General features: G+C 41.9%; 1 protein-coding gene across 2 annotated transcripts in view; it reads right to left on the bottom strand.

Moving 5' to 3' along the window:
* Window positions 1-26,195, bottom strand: part of LOC122789450 (heparan sulfate glucosamine 3-O-sulfotransferase 1-like) — a 960,978-nt gene that overhangs the window by 61,717 nt on the left and 873,066 nt on the right. The window contains exon 1 of one of the 2 annotated variants that reach the window (XM_044056914.1): window positions 16,251-16,296. The exons of the other annotated variant lie outside the window; for it this stretch is intronic. The gene's annotated coding sequence lies outside the window, so the exon portion shown is untranslated. Of the gene's footprint in view, window positions 1-16,250; window positions 16,297-26,195 lie in introns of those variants that run through there. 2 annotated transcript variants of the gene reach the window in all.

Here is a 26,195-nt window from a genome sequence, read left to right as displayed (position 1 = left end):
TCCATACATACACATGCACAGATAGACAGAAAGACATATAGCTATATAGATAGATAGATATATATAATAGTAATAGCAAACTGTCAAAACACATGAAATAAAAAAACAAATCAAAAACAAAACAAACAAAAAGCAGTACATGCTCCAAGATTTTGGATAATTATATATACCAACACCAAGATTGCATAATACAGAGGAAAGGCAGGCTGCAACGCTGTCAACAAAAGATATATATATATATATATATATATATATATATATATATATATATATATATATATATATATATAGATATTGAGATAAATAACCAATAGAAATTAATATGTCTTAGACAAATTAATGAAATATGGAGCTATCTAAAATGAACTGAAATCTACCTTTTGACTCAGTTTTGCAGGAGGGTTGCAAGCTTCCCTGCACACACCAACTAACTGAAAGATACTAACTTTGAGATTTACACAATACTGAGGAAGTGAAAGCATCTTAACTCAGCATTGTGCTATCTCCAGTCTGTCAGCATTTCACTAAGCTATTCCATTTGATTGCTTGAATTTGAATAACATTTATTTTAACAGCCTGCACTAAGATAACATTGGATGTAACCATATACATGTATCTGTTGTTGTGATATTACCTAAAAGGACACTATAGGGGAGGCAGGAGCCTTAGCCAGTAACTGAAATACCACAGGTGACAGATGAATCATCTCTGGCAAAGCAGAGTGATCTATCTACCAAGTCATCCCAGGCTGACAGGTACTGGATACCCTTAGAATGACACCAGGAACTAGGCCAATTGTTGAAGTCAGTCATTGTTCGCCTGTATTTAGGCATCATCCTAGGTGAAGGTAGAATGCTGCTTAAGGATAGGAACATACCTGCATGAGAGACACATGCAGGGAGCTCAGTCATGTCTCTTCATATACAATGAGTTAGAGATCAAGTCATTCACACCAACATGAACTAGGATGGAATCATAATGGTACTTGTTGTGGAGACTTGATTTTGTGTGTGATCTGGCAGATTGTGGCACCCAACAGTCAGCTGACTTTAACCTTCTCCTTGTCCAGCCTCATGACTGGGACATCTGTGTGTCTTATTGTAGAGTTGCCTACGAGCAGAAAATTTGATTTAGATATGCTTTGCCTTAGAGGCTTGTTTGGTGAAACACTTGTGCTTGTGATTTTATGTGTATTTATGTGTATTGAGTGTTGTAGGTACTGTATTAGGTGTAGCATGTTTGTATTTCAGAGGTCTCGGGTGTTTAGGTAAATTTCTGATGAGTACCACATTATGATGCTTTATGTGTTGAGAGTGTGGTTTCTGCAGTAGGTAAAGTATGTGGACTGACAACCTGTCCAATGTCACTGTTCTGTGAATGAGAGACCAAGGATTCCAAATTCTTAGTGTATATTCATCTCCCACAAATTGAGCTAGAGTGGTTTAGGAGTAGTGGATTGTCTGTGTATATGTTGTGTATATGAGGCAATTGCTAGACTGTCTCGGGATACCCATGTCAATCAGGCTGGCTGGAGAAAGAGGAGAACTGACCATCCATAATACTAGATGTAAATTTACTTTAATGAGGGGTTTAATGCTGGGTCTGTACTATTGGGACTATAAAGGGGTACAAGACTTTTAGAGATTAGTAGATTTCAGTTAAAGTGGCAAATGCCGTAGAAAGTCAAACTGAGGTGCTCCTGAGCAGCTGTGCGCAATTTGGGACTTCAGTTGGAACATGGGCAGCTTCTAAGGGAAAATAAATCTGCTTTAGCTTTGGCATCAATAACCACCAATGGTTACCTCCACTTTGCAGTGCTGCATGAAGGTGAGCTACATGCAGACAGTTGCCTTGGATTACTCAGATGAAGACAGTAGAGTAGTGGCTGGTCACCAAACTCTGTGGAGCTGCATTAAAACGGGTGCAAACTCGTACAAATGTGGTGCTTATGTAGCAGCTGTGAGAACCCTTTTTTAAAACAAGTTAAGCAACAAGCTGGCCAATGGAAATGCTCAATACTGAGCCTTATTCCAACAATCTCCAACTCAGATGGGTCCTTTGCTACACTCTTGTGCCACAAGGGTGCAGGGGGTATCAATGTAAGATAGCTGGTTTTAGTGCAAAGAATGTCAAACAGTCTAGATTCAGCAAATCTGAATGTAGCCTATGCTATAAAATTCACAAGTACTAGAAAATACAAAGTGCAGGCAAAACAGTCTCAAACAGCTAAAACAGTGAAACAGCAAAACAGTTAAAATGGCTAAAAACAGTTAAATGTTGGTGGGAATTCTGTAATACACAGTTTAAAGGTACAGTACAGTGAATAAAAGTACTTATTTTTCTGTAGATTTCAAAGGATGACTTAGATTTCACTTGGATTCACTCCAGAGATCAGAGAGCAGACCAGTCCTAGTGCAGTTCCTATAAACTCAGCACAGGCCCATGCAAACGTGCTGCCTTAATTCAAGTTACGTTAAGCAATTTTCAAGCAAGCTAGCCAATGGAAATGCTTAATACTGAAGCTTATTCCAGCAATCTCCAACTCAGATGGCTCCCATATTTATAAATGCAAACACTCCATATAATCGAAAGTTCCAAATACTGAATATTGAAGAATCAGTGGAAGTGACAGAAAACTAACCTGATTGCTTCTACTGGTGTTAGTTTGTGGGACGTTATCAAATAGTGGGTAGTGTGAATTTGCTCTTCCCCTCTGTTGTGCACTCCCTTAGTTGGTAGATATAATTAGCAGGCAGTGTGAGGGAGTGATGAGATTTATTTTTCCTTTTGTGTTTCAATCCTTTTGGATCAATGTTTTGTTAGTGTTTAGGTACTTTGAGTCTCCGTCTCATTTGCTACATGGCGTTGGGGTATCGTGTTAACTGTCTCCATCTCTCTCGAGATTCAGTTCCTCATTCCTGCCTTCTTCAACACTCATGCTTGACTGTCACAGATTTCTCACACACAATCCATCTGCCTCTTTGCTGGATGTCATTGTTTCCTCTAACTTTCTTCCTGTCTGTCCCAAATCATCTTCACCAGACTTTATTCTGCTTTTCTGCACTTGTCTGAACCACCATATTCTGTTCATAGGTATTTACTAGGCTAACGACCACAAGGGGCTTTATAAGCCTAGTCCCGCATCCCAAATCTCTCAAGTTCTGATACCCTTGATAAGTGTAAGCGTGTGCCTGGGAGATGAACCATTTACAGGATACCTGTGTCCATTAGAGACAGAGGTGCCAAACCAGGGATGAATTTCTGGTTTCCCATCCAACTGTTAAAGTTGCACTTGAATTGGGTTAGAGAGGAACTCTGCTTCACATGGATGGGGAGCCTGTTCCGCAGATGGGGTAGTCTCTAGGATACATACCCATCTCTCTAGCAGGTGCTATTTATATCGTAGACAAGGTTTAAGTCTTTAGAACAGGTATTTCTGGTGAGGTTTGCTTTGTGGATATGCAGCAGGTCAATCAGAGTGGGGTCTGACACTGCCCTGTATGCCAGGCATAGATCTCCCCTTAGAAGCCTGTAGGAGATGGAATACAGGGATAAGGCCTTCAGGAAGTCTGCATAGAAGATATTACTTATGCCCTGTATTCTTTTAGGGAGGAACCTCTGTGGATGTTCCAGTTGTTGGATATGCATGGTTAGGTAAATACCAAAGGAGGCATTGTACTCAATGATAGGTCTGATGAATGCTGAATACAGTAGAACAATAACTTCCTTAGACTTAGATGCCATACCTTTTTTATAAGTTGCGCAACACAGAATGATTTCCTCACCACTGTAGACATGATGATCAAAGGTTAGATTAATATCTGTGTGTGTCCCTAAGTCTCTGACTACTGGGGTCAACTCTAAGGGGTGTGTTTCAATATGATAGTTACCAGGGATGGATGACTTCCCAAAGGATACCATTATGCATTTCTTAGCATTTAGTTTTAGTCCATGGCTTTGACATCAGTTGTTGGTCTTTGTCAGCCCCTCTTGAAAACATGTGTGTCAGTGTAAGATTCAATGATAGCTCCTAATTTGCAATTATCTGCAAATTTAGTTTGCCAAAGACTGGTCCAAGGACTGATCCCTTAGGGACTCCACTTGTGAATGGCCTCTTTCTAGAGGTGGACTCCCCAATTCTAAATTCGTAAGTTATGTCTGTGAGTCAATTGGCTATCCACTGGGTGACATATGGGTTTGTACCTAACCTCTTGAGTTTGTCAACAATGCCCAATAGGGATATTTTGCCAAATGCCTTGGCCAGGTCAGGATAGGCAGCATGAATGATCTTGCCCTCATCTATTGCTTTGGTGACCTTCTCAAAGAAGTCCACCAGGCTGAGTAGGCATGACCTGCCCTTGACGAAACCAAACTGTTGGGGCCAGTCTGGAGGTTTACTATATCTCTATTGATCATCTCCATGATTCTTTCCATGGCTTTACATACAAGACTAGTGAGATTTATGGGTCTGTAGTTTCCAGGGTCTATAGATGGCCCATCTTTGTGCAGAGTAATGAATTTCCTTTCCTTTCTCCATTCATAAGGCGTGAAGCCTGTTTGGAGGCTACAGTTAAATATTAATTCCAGAGGCCCTGATAGGACATGTTTCATGTTATTCAGAAGGCATCCAGGGATATTGTCCGAGCCCATTGATGCAGTGTTCTTTGGCCTTAGACAGAGCATTAAGGATCTGTTCTCTAGTGATAGAAGGGGGAGTTATATTTGATGATATTTCCTGGGGAAAGGTTGAGGGGGGGAGGGATAAAGATGAAGCTGAATTTATCTGCCAGGAGAGTTGAACTCTGCACATAATTATGTACTGCCTTTGAGATTGTGGATATAGCTGAAGAATGCTTTGTGGTTGTCCTTGGCCTGGGAGGCCAAACTTACCTAAAAATTGGCTTTGGTAGACTATTTGTTCTCTTGAGTGGTTTGTTTAGTTTGATGAGAATGCATTTATCCTGCTGGGTGCTGCACCTCGAAATTTTTGCCATAATGTTCTTCCTCCTGTTACACAGCCAATTGCTTAGGGTGATAGGTCACAGATTAGTACTAGGTTAACCGCCTTTGTGGGTCATTTTAAGTTTAGCCAATTACCCCATGTGAGAATCAAACCCTGCACCTTGTGTTTCTAAGGTAATTGGAGCTACGTTGGCTTCTGCTCTTATATTCTCATTTCTTCATCTGTCCCACTGTGTGCATCCCACCACCCTTCTCAGGCACTTAATTTCCATCACCTCTGGTTTCCTCATTTGCTCTGCCTTTACTGCCTAGGTTTCTATACCATACAATAGTACTGGCTGCACCACTGTCTTGTACATCTACTTTTCAGCTTTTTTGGCATTCTTTTGTCATAGCATACACCTGAGACTGTATGCTAGTTGGCTGTAGCCCCTCTGATCCTAACTTTGACCTGTTCATTCAAATTTCCCTTTTCCTCAGCCACCCCTCCCAGATACTTAAAGCTATTAACTTGTTCCACTATCTGTCCTCCTGTCTCAATTCTCAGCTTTTTCTAATTTCCCCATTTTGCTGCCATTACCACTGTTTTATCTGTGCTTAGTTGCATCCCATTAGTGTTCAGTTTTGCATTCCATTCCCCTGTCCTTTGCTGAAATTCTTACTCAAAGTCTGCCTGTAATGCCACATTGTGTGCACACAGCAACTTTGCTGATCTGTCCCCTCTGACCTGTTTGCTAATGTAGTCCATCACCAGTATGAACAGCAGTGAGCTCAGAGATGAATCATGGGGTACACCCACTCCCTCTGGGAACCCCTCTATGAGATTGAACACTGTTCGTACTTCAGAGGCTCATAGATCACTAGGCTATCGACATAGAGGTCATTTTAAGCCTAGCCATTTCATCCCAATTAATACCATGAAAATGTAAGTCAATACCAAAGATTGCATTTAGTGATGACTGCCCATGTCCAGGAGGGTTATGGGTGCTATCCCCAAGTAAGAATTTACAGTGCCCCATCCACTTGTCCAGGTTCCTCGAACAGTGTCATAGAGGTGCTCTATTTCACATGAATTGGTAGCCTGTTCCAAAGATGCAGCAGTCACTGGGAGATAAATCTGTCCCTCCAGCATATCCTATTTAAGTCACAGGCTATATTTAGGTCCCTGGAACAGGTAGCCCTAATCCTATTTGATTTACTGATATGCAGCAAGTTCATTAGCTTTGGGTCTTGATTGGTCTGTAAGCCAGGCTTAAGTCCCTCTAAGAAGTCTATATGAGACAGAGTTTAGTCACAGGGACTTTAGTTGGTCTGTGTAAGGCACATGCTGGAGCCCCTTGATCTTCTTTGTTAGAAACCTTTGAGGTCTTTGCAGGTACTTTGTATGGTACATGCCAAACAGTGCATTATACTCAATTATAGGCGAGATTAGTGCCAAGTATAGAGGCGTTATAACCTCTTTCCCTTACAAGGCAATGCCTTTACTAATCAAATATACTAAGTAGAAAGCCTTCCTTACAATAGTAGACAAATGGTGGTTGAAGTTAAGGTTTGCATTCAAATTGTGATCCCAGGTCCCTTACCACTTCATGGGTACTTACGACATTGTTATTGATTTAATAGCATGAAGGGACATTGGTTGTGCCAAAGGGAATGATGATGCATTTCTATACATTCAGTTTGAGACCATGACTAAGACACCAGTTGTTGGTCTAGGGATGCAGTGATTGCACCTAGTTTGCAGTCATCTGCAAACTTGGTCAGCCACAACACCTTAGTTTTGACCTGAACTTCTGAGAAGTATATACCAAACAGTAGGGGGCCCAGCACTGACCTTTTATTTACATTTGTTAACCGGGAGAGTCCGACTGGACACAGGTCCGTTTTCAGCAGAGGCCCTGGGAGAAAAGCTCCACATTAAGTATTATTTGCATTATACAGTTAAAAAAACATAACATTTAAATAGACAGTCCAGTTAAGGATGCAAGACAAGAAAACAGATGTAAAACAGCTGTAGAGCATAGTACAATTTTAAATTATGGTGACATACTAAACATGGTTAAAATGTAGTTGAGATTCATCACTGAACAATTTATACAAACTGTTTTTGAGGTACATAACAGCCATTAGCAGTTGTTGCTACAAGAAGTTAGTATTATGTGGTAGGTAGCTGGGAACATTAGTAGCCAAGCTTGCTAAGAGTAGGTTGTTGATAGGGGCTGAGAGAGGTAGTGGGTGGGGGGAGTTGATGGTATTAGGAGGGGGTTGCAAGGGCATATCTGGCAAGTTTTGAAGTGTGATTTTAATAAGGATTTAAAGTGGGTGCAAGAAGTTACAAAGGTAATTGAGGATGGGAGGGAGTTCCAGAGTTTGGCTATAGTGCAGGAGAATAAAGCTTCTCCAGCAGAGTTAATGGCTCTTGTGACCTGTAGGAGGTTTTTGTGGCTGGATCTTAGTGGTCTCGTGGTTATGTAGGGTTGGAGTAGATTCTGGAGGGATGGAACTTTTAGTGGTTGGTTTATTAGTTTGTGGGCGAGTGTGAGTTGGTACCATTGAAGGAGGCGGGGGAGCTCTAGCCAACCCAGTTCTGCTAGAGAGAGAGTGGTGTGTACGATAGGAAGCCCCTGTAGTGAAGTTGGCAATTTTGTTGTAGCAGGTTTCAAGCTTATTTAGATCACATTGTCTCAGGTTAGTAAATACTGGAGATGCATACAGTAGGGTAGAGATAAAATGAGAATTTGCTACTGAAATTTTAGCTGCTTTGGTAAGTAGTTGCTGATTTCTATACAATGCTCCTAGTTTTTTTGTGCACTTTTTTAAATGGTCATGGAAATGCGAATGTCAAAGTTCAGGTTTGTCTATTTCTACTCCTAGTAATTTGGTGTGTTCTGTAGGATGAATGGATGGTGTTGTCTTTTGCTGTGATGTTAAAGTAAGAGCTGTCTAGGGTAAGTTTGGTGGGTTGGAAGATTAGTAATTTTGTTTTGTTTGGGTTGAGTATTAGTTGGGCATCAGATAACCAAGTTTCAATAGAAGAAAATGCTTCCTGTGTGACTTTACAGTTCTGGGAGGGAGTGGGCTGTGCAGATGATGGTTGAGTCATCTGTGTATTGTACGCGTGTGCCATGTGTTGTGGCTGAGGATAGATTATTGGTGAAAATAAAGAGTAGGCATCCCAGGATGGACCCTTGGGGAACTCCTATGGAGACTGGTAGTTGGGGGGATAGGTTTGTCCTGCCAAACAACTGCTTGTTGGCGGTCAGATAGGCAACTCTGAAACCAGTTGATGACTGGTTGAGAGGATAGGTTATTGAGGAGAGGAGTTGTTTGTGTGGGATCATGTCGAAAGCTTTAGAGAGGTCTAGAAAGGTAGCCAAGGAGAGATAACCTGCATTTTTATTTTGTAGGATAGTGTTAGAGAAAGAGTAAGATGGCGGTGGTGCTATAGTTAGGTCGGAAACCGTGTTGTGTGTTGGAGAGGAGGTTGTTAGCAAGGAGGTGATCTGAGACTTGAGAATGAATGCATCTCTCTACTATTTTGGAGAGTGGTGAGAGAATAGCTATGGGACGCTAACTGGTTAGATCTGTGGAGGGGCCTCCTTTGTGTAGGGGAATTGTGTGTGAGACTTTCCGCAGTGTAGGAACATTACTTTCTGACAGAGATCTGTTAATCAAGAGTGATACAGGATAGGCCAGAGCGTCAGCTGCAAGTTGAATGTAATTCACCTGGGAGATTGTCTGCTGCTAATCTGGTGGTTTTAAGTTTAGTTAGTAGTTGTTTTATTTTGGAGGTAGGAACAGGAGAGAAAGAAAAGCTAGTTGGGAGATTGTTAGTTCTAGTTGATGGTGTGGGTTTATGGGGGGGGGGTTGTGTTGTCTAGCTAGTGATAGAACGGTTTGTGTGAAGTGATTGTTGAAAGAGGTAGCAATATTTTCGGAGAAGTGAGTTAGCATTGGGTGTACTTACTTTACCTGGGTGGAGGATGGAGTTTGAGGACCAGAATTGTTTGGGGTTATATGTTGGGAGGAGGTAAGGGCAGACTGGTAGTATTGGATTTTGCCCTGTTTTATAAGCTTTTTGGTTCTATTGCGTAGTTCAAGGAATTTTTGCCTAGTAGAGGGGGTTTTGGTTTTGTGCCAGTTGTCCCATGCTTTATCCCCGTTTTTCATTTCAGACTTAGTGTTTTTTTGTAGCCATGGGGATGGTTGAGCTCTAGTTTGGGAACGTCTTATGGGAGCATGGTAATTAAAGATGCTTAGGAATGTAAATGTAGTCAACTGCACCATCTAGTTTGAGGTATTTTAGAGGTTGCCAGTTACAGTCTTAAGGATGAGCTGAATGAGAGGGGGTTGAAGGTAGTTATTTGTGCATTTGACAGTAGATGATGGGTTTTGCTTTAAAGGTATTTTCTTAGTAAGAAGGTTGGAGAGTGATCACTGAGGTCGTTAGATAAGCAGCCTGCTATATATGACTGGGGGGCTCTTATTGACTAGTATCCAAATCAAGGGTTGTGTGTTTGTTGGAGTTATTTATTCTAGTAGGTGACTGGACTAGTTGGGTAAAACCATGAAGATTTGCATGATGGGTTGGGTGGTTGGTAGAGCAGGATTGCCAGTCAGTGATGAAGTCTCCTACAATTAGTTTCTTGGGGTAGGTGGTGGTTAGTCCAGCTGAGGTTTTCAAGTGGAGGGATGCTGCAGCCAGATGGAAAGTAGCAACCTATTATGTTTAGGGTTTTATTTTGGTATATTTTAAGGTTGGCATACATTATTTCTTCCTTACTTATTTGGGCAGCTGCTAACTAAGATCTGGATGTCTAGATGCTGCTTAAATATTATAGCTATACCACCTCCTTTTTTGTTTAGTCGGTCTACTCTTAGTATATTGTAACCAGCAGGGAGGATTTGCTCATTAGTAATGTATGATTTTAACCATGTTTCTGTAAGGATCACTACATCAGGGGAGTAGAAGTCTATGGTGGCATGGAATTCATGCACCTTGTTGCATATACTTCTACTATTTATGGCTTATCAGAAGGAGGTCGGTTGGCTTTCTAGTGGATGTGATTTGAAGTCTGATTATGAGGGGAGGGGTTGGAGATAGTGGGACCAGGATTAGGATGGATGTCTCCACAGAGTGCTAGGTTGGATATGGATGAGATTATTAGTTTTATCAATTTCTGTATATGCTTGCTTTTAAGGGAAGTTTTTTGATTGTGTTCTGTGGGCAATAGTTATGGTGGTAGGGTTATGTTAGGTTGAGGGGTTGTTTTTAGTTTAGGTATTGTGGTCTGTAGTCTATATAGAGGGTGTATTGGGAAGGTTGTTGACCTGATGAGAGAGTAGAGTAGAGGTGGGATATGAGTGGTGGTGTGTGTGGTGGTACAGTGGTAGTGGTTGAGTGCAGGAATGGTGGAGGTTTGGTAAGATGTGATGTATGCAAGGAGTGTACATGCAGTGACTATAGGTATGGTGTGCTTGTACATATTAGCTGAGTAGGAGGGATAGTAGTGAGAAGTTGTAGGAGGAAGTATAGGTGAGGTGATTTTATAGGTTGAAGGGTGAGAGGGGTTACTGTTTGTAATAAAGGTAGGACCACTGGGGGTGTAGCGGGCAATAGATGAAGGAAGACTATCAGTAGGTTTATAGGTTATAATGAAAAGGGCTGGTCCTGATTAGGCTGCAATTGTTCTTGTGGGGAGGATCAGAATAGACCAGAAAAGTGGTGGATAGCAATAGTATGATGAAAAGGGCTGGCCTGATTTCACAGATATGCAAGTCTACAGAAACAATAAGAAAAGGCAGTAGGTACTCTGACTTGCTTGTTTTGCATACCTGTCTTATTGAAATAAAATAAACCAATTTTATCAAGGAGTTATGTGGAAATTAGGAAGACAAGAATTTAGAAAAGGTTTAGTAGAAGTAGAAAAACAGCAGAGCATACAAACAGTACAGCATCTAAAGACAGACTGCAGCTAGAAGTACAGAATTGGGGGGGGGGCAAATATTCTGAAAGAAAATCAGTAGGTACTACTTGTTTTGCATACCTTTCTTTGAAATAAAATAAACACTTGTAACCAGGAGTATGTGGGATTTAGAAAGACCACAAGTTATAGGAGAAAGGGTTTAGTAATACTAGAAAACAGCAGGGCTTACAAATAGTTGAAACAGCTTGCAAAGGGAGACTCCTGTTAGAAAGTACAGTATGGGGAGGGGCAAACTAATGTCTGTGATGGAGTGCTTTACTTAAAAATAGAAATTAAACAAGGCCTAGCAATTAAAGTTCATCTGGAGGATAAAACATACTTTTTGTATATTTTGAAAATAGCACTCATTCCAATGTTGCCTGGTTCTGTTAAAGAGCACTGCAGGCCAATAGATCAAACTTGGCTTTTTGGGGATCCAGAGAAAGTAGAATTAAAAGGAGAAGCTGGGAAGAAAAATAATCAATATTAATACAAAATACAGCATCTGTTAAAAAAAAAAATGCAAAAAACAAAGTTGATAACAGAGGAGTGAAAAGAAAAGAAAAACTAGGTAATCTATACACAGATAAATACCTCAGTTTGTGATAATGTGAAAAGTGGTCTGCACTCTTGTGGGAGGAGAGGCTGGACTCTGCCCTTCTGAGCTGGGAATTTCTGGTTAAAGGCTTACAGTGCCTGCATATTTGAACTGTTTCTCACTGGAATTGGTACACCTTGTTTGCTGTAGCATAGACTAGATCCAGGCCTGCTGAATCTAGCTTTGTTTGTATGCTTGTTTGCTTATTTCCCTGAAAAGCTAATTCCACCTAAAATGCGGCTTTTCAGTGCTTCTGTGGATCCCTAGTAACATCTGCATTGCTTACTGTACTTATTTCCTTGTTTCACTTGAAAGAAAGTTACTGTTTGTCATTTTTGCATTTAAGTTACCTGGCACTTGTTCACTAAAGCAATTATATAAGTCAGCACTAAAAAATTAAAAGCACTACACCCTCACAAACTCCCCTTGAGTACCTTGTTCCCCATTGGCCCTTTTTTTCAATTACAAAGGAATTCCCAATACTATTCTAGCATGTCCAAAGGTCAGTTGTCAATCTCCTCTCCGGTCCAGATGGTGAATCTGGGAATCTTGAGGCAATGTTACAACTGCCTCATGTACACAGACAACCCTCTCCTCCTCCCAACAAATTCCAACACATGTGAGAGATGCAACCATATAGCCAAACTGGAGGCTAAGCTCTCTCAACTCAGTACTGGCGAAACCTGTCAGGAGGAGAAGGAAACCACACTCACTACAATTCCAGTCTCACATAGACCTACCACGACAGCAAACCAAACACAAACACACAAAAACATACTCGGAGGCTCTAAATAAAAATCTGCCTAAGCAACAGAGACCTCCAAAGCAAACACCCAAGCAACCGCTACCGCAAAACAAAACACATGCAACACATAGCTCACAAAGCCAGTGTGCCTAACAGTCACAGCCCTTTAGGCTAAACAACACACCCAATACACTTGTAATAGGTGACTATCATCAGGCACACCGACGTCCCGCTCACCAGGCTGAACAAGGAGAAGGTCACGGTGAGCTGCATGTCGGGCGCTAGGATCCGCCACATAACACAAGCACTCAGGTCACTCCAAGGCAAGTACAAATATGACTCAGTCATTGTCCATGCTGGTGTGAATGACCTGAGACGTACCTCCCTGGGCTACATGAAGAGAGACAGAGGAGCTCTCTGAGCATGTGGCCCAGGCCAGTATGACCCTGACCTTGAGTAGCATCTTACCCTCACCAAGAATGATGCCACAATATGAAGACAAGATGATCAATTTCAACAATTGGCTTAAGTATTGGTGTCATTCAAAGGGGATCCAATGCCTGTCAGCCTGGGATGACATGCTCGACAGGCCACGATGCTTCGCTAGTGACGGCTTGCACCTGTCACCCCTGGGCTTTCGGATATTGGCAAAGGCTCTTGCTACCCCCATAGTGCCTTTTTTAGGCAAGGCTCAAAAGACAAACCCACCTCCATAGGTATCACAAGGGATAAGAAACTAAGAGTAATGCTACTCAATGCCAGAAGTCTAAACCTCAAGATGCATGCACTCTCTCCTTAGCATGGAGAACATCGATATCTGTGCAGTAACAGAAACCTGGTTCAAGGCTCCCGAGAGCACCCCAGCACTACCAGGTTATACCTCATACCATGTTTTTTGGCCCCAAAACTTGGACCAAACCAGAAAAGGAGGGGGGAGTATCAATATTCGTCAAAGATACCCACACCTCCAGGTTGGTGGCACAGCACGAAGCATCAGAGACTATCCATGTGCAATTAACAGTGGGTAACACTGCCTTCCAGTTTATAGCCTTGCTACAGACCACCCTCCCAAACCCAGGAACCCACTCAGCCTTCCTGAGAACACTGGAATATATGAAGGTCTCTCCAAACACCATTATATTGGGCAACTTCAACTACCCAAACAGACTGGGAGCATTACTCTAGCTCCAACACCCTAGCTCAAAGGTTCCTAGAATTTATAAACTCAAATGCTATGGAACAACTTGTTACCACTCCCACAACAGGGGAAAACATACTGAACCTGATCACCAACATGGGAACTCTATGCTCCAGACCAGAAGTGTATCCCTCACTGGTTAAGATCAGACCATAAACTAATCTCACTGGATATACACATCCCGACCCCACCCCCTGCCCAGAAAGCCACAGTGAAAAACTTCTCTAAAGCAAATTTCACACTCCTCAAAACCAAGGTGGAATCCTTCAAAGCCCCTGGGCCTGTGGAAAATATGGCCCAGACCGCAAAATCCTTTATAAACGCATTCTATGAACACCCTCAGGATTGCATGGATCATGCAATCCCATATAAAACCAAGACCCAATCCTCCAAAGGCAGACGTCCTGTCTGGTGGACTCCAGCCATAAACAAACTATACAATAGAAGAAGGAAGCTACTACATGATAGAGCAAAATCCCAAAAAGGGAAGGCATCTTTGATCAGTATTAGCAAAAAACTACGGGCACTCAAAGTCGAAGGCCAGCTTTGAGAGAAAAATTGCAGAGGACACTAAGGATAATCACAAGGCTTTCTTTAGTTATGTTAGGAACCTGGGTGGGAATTCCCAGATATGCTCAGAATTAGTCCAAAATGACAAAAAATACACCGAACCCACAGACATTGCCAACATCCTAGCTGACAGGTTCAGCGCAAACTTCTCCCACCAAAAGGGCAAATATCTATCCCAGCAGAGTGCTGCCCCCCCTGACATCTCAGATGCTCAGGTAAGAGCTGCCCTCTCCAAAGCAAAAAACACAGCATCAATAGGACCAGACTGTGCCCCAGGCTGCATCCTACATGATCTCCCAGAAGAGCTAAACCCAAACATAAAACTACTGTTCAATCTCAGCCTTACCACAAGATATGTACCCAAAGAGTGGCGTACAGCAACAGTGGTCCCTCTCCACAAAGGTGGTGCCTCAACGGATCCTGGAAACTATCGCCCCATAAGCCTGACTAGTTTGGTCTGCAAAGCTATGGAAAGGATCATCATGGACCTCATAAATAAAGATATTGGGGACCTACAGACACTGGATCCTACCCAGTTCGGCTTTGTTAAGGGCAGATCCTGCCTCTTAAACCTGGTCGATTTCTTTGAAACAGTCACCAAGGCCATTGATGAGGGAAGGTGGTCCACACAGCCTACCTGGACCTCGCAAAGCCTTCGATACAATACCTCACTCGGGCATTATAGATAAGCTCACCAGCTTAAATATAAACCCCTATGTCACTAGATGGGTTGCAAACTGGCTCAAGGACAGAACCCACATGGTTAGAATTGCTGGAGCCATGTCAGACTCCAAACCAGTTACAAGTGGCATCCCACAAGGCTAAGTCCTGGGACATCTCCTGTTCAGTATATATTTCTCGGAGGTACAGGCCAACACGGAAGGACTGTGGCTGACCAAGTTCGCAGATGACTGCAAACTGGGCGCTATAATCGACTCTCCAGCCAACACAAGCATCCTCCAAAAGGGCCTCATAGAAACAGACAACTGGTGCCAGAGCCATGGCCTCAAGCTAAACGCCAAAAAGTGTATAGTCATCCCCTTTGGCAAAAACAAAGTGCCCACAAATTACCACATAGGTGGTAATCCATTAAGTATGGAAGAAGTAATTGGGGACCCAAGTTGATAGCAATCTCTCATTTGGCAACCACGTGGCCAAAGTGGTTAGAAAAACATTTTATATAGCCCACCTAATCATGAAGGGATTCACATCTAGATCAGGGGTGGTCATCGTGCCTCTTTACTCATCCCTCATCAGGCCCATAATTGAGTACAATGCCCCTTTTGGGATGTACCTTACCAGACACCTGCAGCAACTGAAAGACCCCAAAAGTACCTCACCAAGAGGATCAAAGGGCTCAAACAGATGCCATATGCTAAAAAAACTCCAGCTCTACTCAATGGCATACCGCCTGCTCAGAGGCGATCTGTGCCTGACGTATAAAGCCATGTCCAACCCGGAATTAATGGACATGCTGCACCTCAGAAAATCCAAATCCCATCGAGCTACGTGCTCGAGAGACTTGAACCTCAGCACTGAAATAAATAGGACATGCTGGAGGGACAGATTCATAACCCAGAGTCTCCCTTCACTCTGGAATAAAATCCCAGTCCAGGTTAGGCAGAGTCCCTCATTGACTCTCTTCAAGAGGAATCTTGATGAGTGGATGGGGATCGTAGGTTTACCCCGGGTATCACTTCTGTGTCACTGTTAGACAGAGGCAAGTATACTAACTTCAAAAAAGGGAATAGCAAAATGAATTTAAAATGGGTGGCGAAAGCCAAACACACTCTGGCTAGGCTTATAAATGCCCTAGGGCAGATAGCCTAGTATGAACCTATGAACAGATTAATGCAGTTGCAGATATATAGGAATACTGATACCAATTAATTGGTATAACACATTCTAAACCAATAGGTGAGGGAATGTACACACCAATAACTAGGCATTTCTAAAAATGCAATAAAGTGAGCAGCAAAGAAGTAATATTCTAACAATAAATGCTCTACACAAGTAAAGCTCTAACAAGTCTATACTCTACAGTATCTGAGCCTACTAATACAATGGCTAAATAAACAGTTTCAAACACACAGAGTTACTGAAAATACTGTCCTCCATAAAAATACATGTCTAGCTTCATTACACTTTACAATGGTGTAAAACAACTTTAATACATTTTACAAATGAAAAGAAACAAATATGAAAAATAACCTTAGGTATGAGCCCTCCATCCAAAGAGACAAGCAGCTACACCAAGAGCATTTAAAAATGGCCCCTGTAGCTTAAGAAAGCTATGTTATGCTGTAATAGGCCATGTGGGGGAGGGGAGGACAGAATAGACCAGAAGATGTGCTGGATAACCAATAATATAATGGAAAAGGCTGGCCCTGATTAGGCTGCAATTGTTCTTGGGGTGAGGACCAGAACAGACCAGAAAAGTGGTGGATAGCAATAATATGATGAAAAGGGCTGGCCCTGATTTCACAGATATGCAAGTCTTCAGAAACAATAAGAAAAGGCAGTAGGTACTCTGACTTGCTTGTTTTGCATACCTGTCTTATTGAAATAAAATAAAACAATTTTATCAAGGAGTTATGTGGAAATTAGGAAGACAAGAATTTATAAGAGAAAAGGTTTAGTAGAAGTAGAGAAACAGCAGAGCATACAAATAGTACAGCATCTAAAGACAGATTGCAGTTAGAAGTACAGAATGGGGGGGGCAGCAAATATTCTGAAATAAGAAAATCAGTAGGTACTTTGGACTTACTTGCTTTGCATACCTTTCTTTGAACTAAAATAAACACTTGTAACCAGGAGTATGTGGGATTTAGAAAGACCACAAGTTATAGGAGAAAGGGTTTAGTAATACTAGAAAAACAGCTGGGCTTACAAATAGTTGAAACAGCTTGCAAAGGCAGACTGCTGTTAGGAAGTACAGTATGGGGAGGGGCAAACTTAACGTCTGTGATGGAGTGCTTTACTTAAAAATAGAAATTAAACAAGGGCTAGCAATTAAAGTTTGTCTGGAGGATAAAACATACTTTTTATATATTTTGAAAATAGCACTCATTCCAAGGTTGCCTGGTTCTGTTAAAGACCTTTGTGGTACCCTGCTGGTAATAGGTTTGCTGGTTGATGTGGAGTTACCCACTTTGAGAGTGTGTGTCTAGTTTGTGAGCCAGCTGGCAACATATTTTACAATGAAGGGGTTTACATTCAGTTTGTTAAGTTTATTGGTAATGCCTGAATGTGGGATTGTGTTGAAAACATTTGCCAGGTTGAGGTATGCTGTGTGAACAGATTTGCCCTTGTCAATGGCCTTGGTCACATTTCCAAAGAAGTCCACCACATTTAACCAGCAGGATATGCCCTTGATGAAGCTAAATTGGGTAGGATCCAGTGTTTGGAGGTCACCTACGTCTTTATTTCTGAGGTCCATAATGGTACATTCCATGGCCTTACAGATGAGGCTGATCTGGCTTATGGGTCTGTAATTCCCTGGGTCTGTTGCTAGGCCACCTTTGTGGAGGGGAATAACTGTTGATGTTCTCACTTCCACAGGAACAAAGCCAGTGGTTAGGCTGTGATTGAAAAGGGTACTTAATGGTGATGCTAGTTCATGTTTTAGCCTGTTTAGAAGACATCCTGGGATGTTGTCTGCTCCCATAGAGGCTGTGTTTTTTGCCTTGGACAAGGCTTTGAAGGCCTTCTCTTAAGATATGTAGGGTGGGGAGACGTTTGGGGGAAGATTTTTCATAAGTTAGAAGGGGATAAGGGAGTGAAATTGTTGGCAAACCTATCTGCTAGCAGGTTTGCTATCTCTGTGGGGTCAGTGTGTGTGATACCAATGGTCACTAGTTGGGACACACCTTTCAGGCTAAGTACATAGTTCTAAAAGGCCTTATGGTTATCCTTGGCTGTATTTGCTAAATTTCTCTCAAAGGAGCCCTTAGAGGATTTGACAAGTGGTCTTATTTGCTGGTTGAGGCTAAGGAATGTGCTTTTCCATTGTTGGGGCTTTGCCTTTGTTTTCTTGAACAGCAGCTTTTTGCATTTATTGTAAAGTTTGTTGTGGCTGGATGTCCACCATGGCAGCTTGTTTTACTTGGGGCTCTACTTTGATTCTTTCTGGTTTAGCCGAGTTTATGTGATTGTACAGGGTTTCAGTGTAAGCTTTGGCATAGTTACCATTTCCAGCTTGGGGTGGGGCTTGGAATGCATTTAAACATTTGCTTAGGAGGGTATAGTTTACCTTTGTGAAGCTTTTTAGTCTGATTTCAGCCTATGTGAGTTCTGGTGTTAGTGCCAGCTCAAAGGTGATTGTTTTGTGGTCAGATTTAACAAATAAGAGTCCGATAGTCACGACAGTGCATCTGTTTGTCATGTTAGTGAGGACCAGATCTAGAATGTTTAATACTCTTGCCTGGGTATGAACTGTTTGTTCCAGGGCATTTGAATTAACAAAGACAAGGAACTTTTGTGCTAGAGAGTTGGAGCTACCAAATTTATGCCAGTTGATGGTGGGATAACTGGAATCCCCCATAACCAGTGTGCTCGGTAAAATTTGGATTGTGTCCAGTTTGGTCAAGTAGGCTTCTTGGGCATCATGACCCATTTACGGGGCTCTATAACTTGCTATGACTTGAAAGGGGGTCTTACCCATTGGAGTAACTCCATTGAGTTACCCAGTCTAACTAGATGAAAGGTGAATTTATCTCCACTATAGAAAGAAACACAGACACCTTTGGTTTTCACACGCTCATTTTGGTCTAAAGGTGTGGAATGCATTGTAGCCTTGCAAGGCCAAGGTACACTCAGAGGCCTTAAACCAGGTGTCTGTGACTGCACAGGCATCTGCATCTTCTAGTGATAGAAGTGCTTCCAGGGAGTGCAGTTTCTGGTTTAAGCTCCTAGCAGTTAACAGCATGATTCTTATTTTGTTCTGGTTGACTAATTTCACATTGGTAATGTTTTCAAGACCTTGCCTAAAAAAGGCACTATGGGGGAGGCAAGAGCCTTTGCCACCAGCCAAAAAACCTAGTGGTTTCTGGTGCAAACCACCTCTGGCAAAGCAGTGAGGTTTATCAACCATAGCTTCCCAGGCTGACAGGAACTGGATTCCCTTTGAATGACACCAAAAACTAAGCCAATTATTGAAATCAATCATTTTTTTTATACTGTGGCATCATTCTAGGTAAGGGAAATATGCTGCTCAAGGTCAGGGACATACCTGCTTGGATCACATACTCAGAGACCTCAACCATGTCTTTGTTCATATAGTCAAGTGAGGTACATCTCAGGTAATTCACACCGAAAAGAACTATGACAGAGTCATAATGGTTGTTGTTGGTTAGAGACCTGAGTCATTGGGTCCTTGTACATAGCCTGCACTAACTCTACCAATGTTTCTGGGACTTTGAACCACCACAGTACTGCCCAAATCAGCTTTCTTGGGACCTTGTCATATGCTTTCTCTAGGTCTAGGAATGTCCAGTTGGACTCTCTTCTCATCTCTAGGTTCTTCTCAACTATCTATCTCACTGAAAACATCGGGTCAGTTGTGCTGCACCCTGATCTCAATCTGAACTACTCATCTCCCATCTTACATTCTACTACTTTGCATATCCATTAATCAATCACTCTCTCCAGAACTTTCATGCAATGTGACAGGAGCTTGATGCCTCTGTACTACCTATAATTATGGATGTCCCCTTTTCTTGTTGTACACTGGCACAAGTAAGCCTATTCTCCAGACATCTGGGATACGCCTTTTTCTCCACACTGCTATTAGTACCCTCAGGAGACATTTCCCCTCTATCTTATCCAGCATCTTTATCATATCTGCAGTGACCTCATCTGAGCCTGCTGCTTTTCCTGACTTCATCTTCCTTAGTGCTGTTCTTATTTCTTCTAGGGTGGGCTCCTCTTCTTCTCTCATCATAGGCTGTTTCTGGGGCAGTACAGCTTCTGTGGGGTTTACTTCATTCAGAAGCTGCTGGAAATACTCCTTCCACCTGCCTTTGATGTCCTGTAGACTGGTGAGCTGGTTATTGCTGGCATCCCTTATGAAGGGTGTCTGTCTATCTTTATCTTTTTGTCTTTAGATTTCAACCTGATATAGTTTCCTTGTGCTACCTACTGAGTGACTTTCCAGAAGCTGGTAGACTGTCCCTTCTTTCTTAGCTTCTTTGTTAGCCAACCAGTAGTCCTTCCTAGCCTGGTCAGTCTTTTCTGTCTCCCACTTCTTCCTGCACTCCTTTTTTCTTTTGATGACTTCCTGGACTTCTGCGTTCCACCACCAGCTTTCCTTATGTACTTTATTTCCATACCTGGCTCGGCCACATATCTTTTCTCTAGTCCTAACACATGCTGTTTTTAGGCACTGCCATTCTTCTTCAATTCGACCTATTTCCTCCTCTTCTTGGGATATAAGAGTCGTGAGTAATTCCTTGAACTGTTGTACTTTCTGTCCAGTTAAGTTCGAGGTCCTCAGCCTGGTCTCTGTTGACCTTAGAGCCTTTTCTGACCATTGCTTGCAGATGACTGTGGCAACCAGTGGTTTATGCTGTGGGCTGACTGTTTCACTGGGGATGATTTTGCAATCATGGATTCTACCCCAGTGCCTTTTCCTTACTAGGAGGAAGTCTACCTGAGTTGCATGTTGGCTACTCTTGTACGTGATCTTGTGACTCTGTCTTTCTGAACCATGAGTTGACTACTATCAAGCCATTTGACAAACAGAAGTCTAGAATGGCTTCTCCTCCTTTATTACTGTTGCCCCACCTATGTGGACCCAGGCAATCCTCCTATCCTGTTCTGTCTGTCCCGATATGTGCATTCAAGTCACCCATTATCAACACCAATTCATGTTGCCCTGCTTTATCTAGTAGGTCCTGAAAATGCTGTCAGAATGCACCCTTTTCCTCTCTAGCATAACCCTGCTGTGGGGCATAGGCTGAGGTTATGAATACTGACCTATCGTTACACTGGAGTTTGATTGCCACAAGTCTGCCACAAATTTTGATGATATCCATCACTGCCTCCTGAAACCTCTTTCACCACAATTCCCACACCATTTCTAGCTTGCCCTCCTCCTGAGTAGTAGACTCTGGATCCCAAGCCAAGTGGCTTCGCTGCACTGCCCTTCCATCATGTCTTTTAGATACATAGGATGCCTTCTCCATGCCATCATGTCATCCACTTCCAAACTGTGTCTTGTCAGTGAATCTACACTGAGTGCAGCAATTTTCATTTCATGTTTGGCAGATTGATTGATTTTACATCCAGCCTTTGCTCAACAGAACTATCCCAGTTAACCCAGGCTGGGTAACTAAGCACCGGCTAGCCAGTAGCTTATTAGCCCAGGGCTGTTGGGCTTTATGGAGGGCACACACTAGCCAATAGGGACCTGCCCTCATTAGCCCAGGGCTGCTGGGCTTATGGAGGGGCACCACTAGCAGCCAATAGGGACACATACTCCTGGCATGAGTCCCTAGCATAGGTCGAAGTAGGCCGGGTCCTCATCCTACTTATCACCAGTAACTACACGTCCATTTTGATGACATTAGTAATCATGACTAAATCACCTAGAGCTATATTTTACAAGGTCGAGTGGTTAGCCCTACCATGGCATGCAGTCTGTGATATGTGTTCTCCTACCTTGAGGATCCTACACACCACAGTAGATGCCCAAAGTCTGTACTGCTGCCCACAGCTCCATTCATTGGTGAGTTTGAGATGAAAACACTCAGCATGTTCTTCAGAGGTGGGGGGAACCCCACAGAGACGCAAGAAGAACATGCAAACTCCAAACAGGCATCGGCAGGAGCTCAGGATCAAACCTTGTACCTTGTTCAAGGGAGACAAAGACCTTAACCATTATGCCATATACATATGTATAAGGGTGTACTTGTAAACACTGAAGTTCACAGATCTCAAATGGCTAGCAGTTGATCCCAAAAGTTCAAAACCCAAAACACAGAAAAAACAAAGCACTTATATTTTTTGCTAGGGCAAGCCCCTTGTACTCCCTGCTAAATATATATACCATCTCCACTGTGCATGATCTTGCATGTACTTAACACTGGCAGATGCAATCAAATGAGTTTTAATCGCTTCTGCTGATATTAAACACATGAGCATTCGATTATACGGAGTATTTCCATATATATACATATACATAAATATACATGCACGCTAACACACACACACACACACCCATAAATATACATACACACACACATATATATATATATATATATATACATATATATATATATATATATATACATATATACACACACACACATATATATATATATATATATATATGTATATATATATATATATATATATATATATATATATACACACGTATATATATATATATACATATATATATATATATATATATATATATATATATATATATACTTGCCCTGCGTGCTGAAAACAACTATTCTCCTCAACACACTGCGGTTTCCCCTAACTAAGGAACTGAACCTTTTCTCCCCTCTGCTACAGTCCCCAAGGGAATTTAATTATAAGTAAAGTACGTACTTTAAACCAAAGTCTTAAGACAATTAGTGTGAGATATCCTAGGTTGTAAGTTTACTTTCACCAGCCATGACAGCCGGCAGCCTTTACTATCTGCTCCCATACCTGTCACCTCTTCCCCCTTCTTAGACTACAAGTATTTTTACTGTTCTTCCTCTTCAATCCTCTATAGCATACTTACTGCCCTGCACTCTTTTCTCAGTATATATTGCCTCTGCTATACAGCTTTTGTCCACTAGAGGGCAATAGTTTCCTTTAGACCACCATTCTGACTCCAATTTTAAGTAACTTACAGGCTCTTGGATTCTAATATTCTGGAAGAGCTAATACTCCCACTCTATTCTTTCTTTCTTCTAATATTCTTCACTGTCAACCCTCTGCATATTCTATTATCAAGGCATTGTGTCACCTTACCCTCTGCTGCTTTACTTACCTTTGCTTACTGCTCCTCTGATTGTTTTCCTAGGGTGAACTCCTCTGTGGCTCATCCCGCTCTGTTCGCCCTGTGAGCTCACTCCGCTCTCCTACCCTGCCCCCAAATCCCACCCGCACCCAGTGGTCCTAAACTTATACTCTAACTGCCACACCCCTATGCATTAGGACCAACCTCTAACTCCTCCCCTTAAAGTGCTATTACCTCTATTATATTCTCACTTTACCCCTATCTCCTCCCCTTAAAGAACCATCACTCATTTACCTTTATCCATTACCCTACCACTCTATCCACAAATATCCCTACATTTAACCACCTTAACCTAAACAAATGGTTCAAGGATCCTGTAAACCCTTACCTTTATTATTACTCCTAATTATACTTATCATTCCCTATCTACTTACTCTCTACGAACACCATAGATTCCTAGGACTGCATACCCACATCACACACACCTCTGTCCTTACCCCCAGCTCCACTCATAGTGTTAGCAACCTCCCCAACTCAGCTAAGTACTCAGCAGCCATATTTCATAGACTCCATCACATCTTTCAATGTAACCCACTAGCTAGAAAAAATAAGAACCTAATTTTTAAACTTCTACAACTCATCTTAAAAGTTCATGTCCACTCCTTGTTAGATGGTGATATACACCCTAACCCAGGTCCTACCGCTATCACAGCTACACAGCCTGATACACCAACAAATTCAATCACACATACACTTATAAAGCCCCCCAACTCTCTCCTGATAGCTCATCATAATATTCCTAGCATCAATAACAAAATAGCTCACCTGCATGCCCTTATTGATGTTTATTCCTTTTACATCCTCTGTCTGTCTGAAACATGGCTTAATCCATCAATACAAGACAGTGCAGTTCTACCCCCTGGCTATAATATCATAAGACATGACCGTAACACTAAAAAAGGAGGCGGCGTAGCCATACTTTATAAGAATGGATTACAAGTTACCTTGTTAGACTCCAAACCTCCACTTTGCAACAATGCAGAAATTCTTCTAACTAAGATTCAGCTTAACAAAAGCAAAGCCATATATCTATCATGTGTCTATCTTCCCCCAGGCAATAACATCAACACATTAGAGGCTATCCTCAGCTGGCTCTCAAGTAACTACCCCCAAGAAACCATTATACTTGGAGATTTTAACATTAACTGGAACTCCTGTATATCTGAGCAGCCTTCTACTCATATCAACTTATATGGTTTTACCCAAACTATAACATCCCCAACCCACACCAATAAAACTAACAACAAAACTAGTACCCTTGACTGGATACTCACTAATACCCCCCAACTAAACTATAAAACAGGCACCCTCCCTGAGGACATAAGTGATCACTTGCTTACCTATTTAATCAGAACAAAAACTGTCATCCTAAACTCTACCATCTGTAGAACTATTCGCACTACCAAAAATTTTAACACTGTTCACTTTCAAGCTGAACTAGTCACCTGTGACTGGTCACCCTTGAAATACCTCCCAATAGATAATGCCATGAAATACTTTAACTCTAAATTTCTAACCATTTTAGACAGCCATGCCCCATTACGCAAAGTTAGAATTAGAATCAAACCGGCACCATGGCTCACCAAACCGACCAAACAAAAAATCCTCCAAAGAAATAAACAATGGGCCAAATGGCACTCAACTAAAAGCTCCTCAGACCACCTGCAATTCAGACAGCTAAGAAATGAAACAAAAAAAGCCATATTAGCCGATAAAAGAAACTACAACTACCAACTACAACAAACCAACCAAAATAATCCCCAAAAATTCTGGTGAGGAATCAATAACCTCCTACACCCTGGATGCTCAAGTACTCCCTCTCCCTCTGGCTCTGATCACAACAATCCCATCCAAATAGCTGACTCATTTAATACTTTTTTCACTGAAACCATACAATCCCTAGCCAACCAGCTATCTCCCTAGCACCCCAGGCTCTGCCACAACCTTTACCAATAATTCTCATCAATTTCATTTTCAGCCAGTGCCCACTTCACTTATCTGTAACCTCATACAGAAACTTAAACCCACTACTCTCTCTGCTGATAAATTACCTGCAGAATACCTGCAAAAAGCTGCTAAAGTCATAGCCTACCCCATATCCATCCTCATTAACAGAACTATTTCTGAAGAATCTATTCCCTTAATCTGGAAAGTCTCTCACATAATTCCCCTGCATAAGGGCGGTAACTCCAAAGAGTTGTCCAGTTATAGGCCCATAGCTATTCTATCTCCTTTGGCAAAAATAATGGAGAAATGTATACACATACAACTGTTAATCTACCTAATCGATCACAGTTTATTAGCACCCTGTCAACATGGCTTTAGACCATTTCATAGCACCAGCTCTGCTCTCTTATCCTTCACTAACCATATTAACAGTATTCGTAATATTGATACTCTATCCTCACCTGTTTTTATTGACCTGTCCAAAGCATTTGACATGGTGAATCACCACCTCCTTATAGACACACTCAAAAACCTGTCATTGGATAACCATACTATACAGTGGTTCCAATCATACCTACATAACAGGCAACAGGCTGTACTATGGGAAAATACTTTATCTTCCCACGTCCCAGTCACTCTAGGGGTCCCGCAAGGATCTATATTAGGCCCATTACTCTTCTCCATCTTTACAAATGACCTTCATTCTGTAATTCCTCAAGCTGACTGTATCCAATACGCTGACGACTCCACACTCATATGCGCTGCTGCTTCTCAATCAGAACTTCAGTCACTAACCCAAATGACCTTTAGTACAGTTGAAAACCTGGCTCCTACACAGATGTCTTATCCTTAACCCCAAACAAACAAAAATGCTACTATTTACCCCCACCCGCAGAACCTCCCCACTTAACTTTACTATTACTTCAAATGATGGAACTATAATATCTCCTGAACCAACCACCAAACTACTCGGGGTACTAATAGATAACAACTTGTCCTTTGAACCTCATATTAATAACACCATAAAAATAGTAAACAAGAAACTAGGTTCCCTCTATAGAATAAAACCCTTTCTTACACCTCCAGCCAGGGTTACTATTGCTCGTACCCACCTCATCTCTACCTTGCTCTATGCCTCCCCTATCTATACCAAAATATGTAGAAGTAATCTGAGTAAACTTACATCCTCC

This window comes from Protopterus annectens, chromosome 14.part0, assembly GCF_019279795.1.
Source record: "Protopterus annectens isolate FY-2018-M chromosome 14.part0, PAN1.0, whole genome shotgun sequence".
NCBI classification, from domain to species: Eukaryota; Metazoa; Chordata; order Ceratodontiformes; family Protopteridae; genus Protopterus; species Protopterus annectens.
Note: the sequence above shows the minus strand (reverse complement) of the source record. Positions and strands in the feature narration are given on the sequence as shown.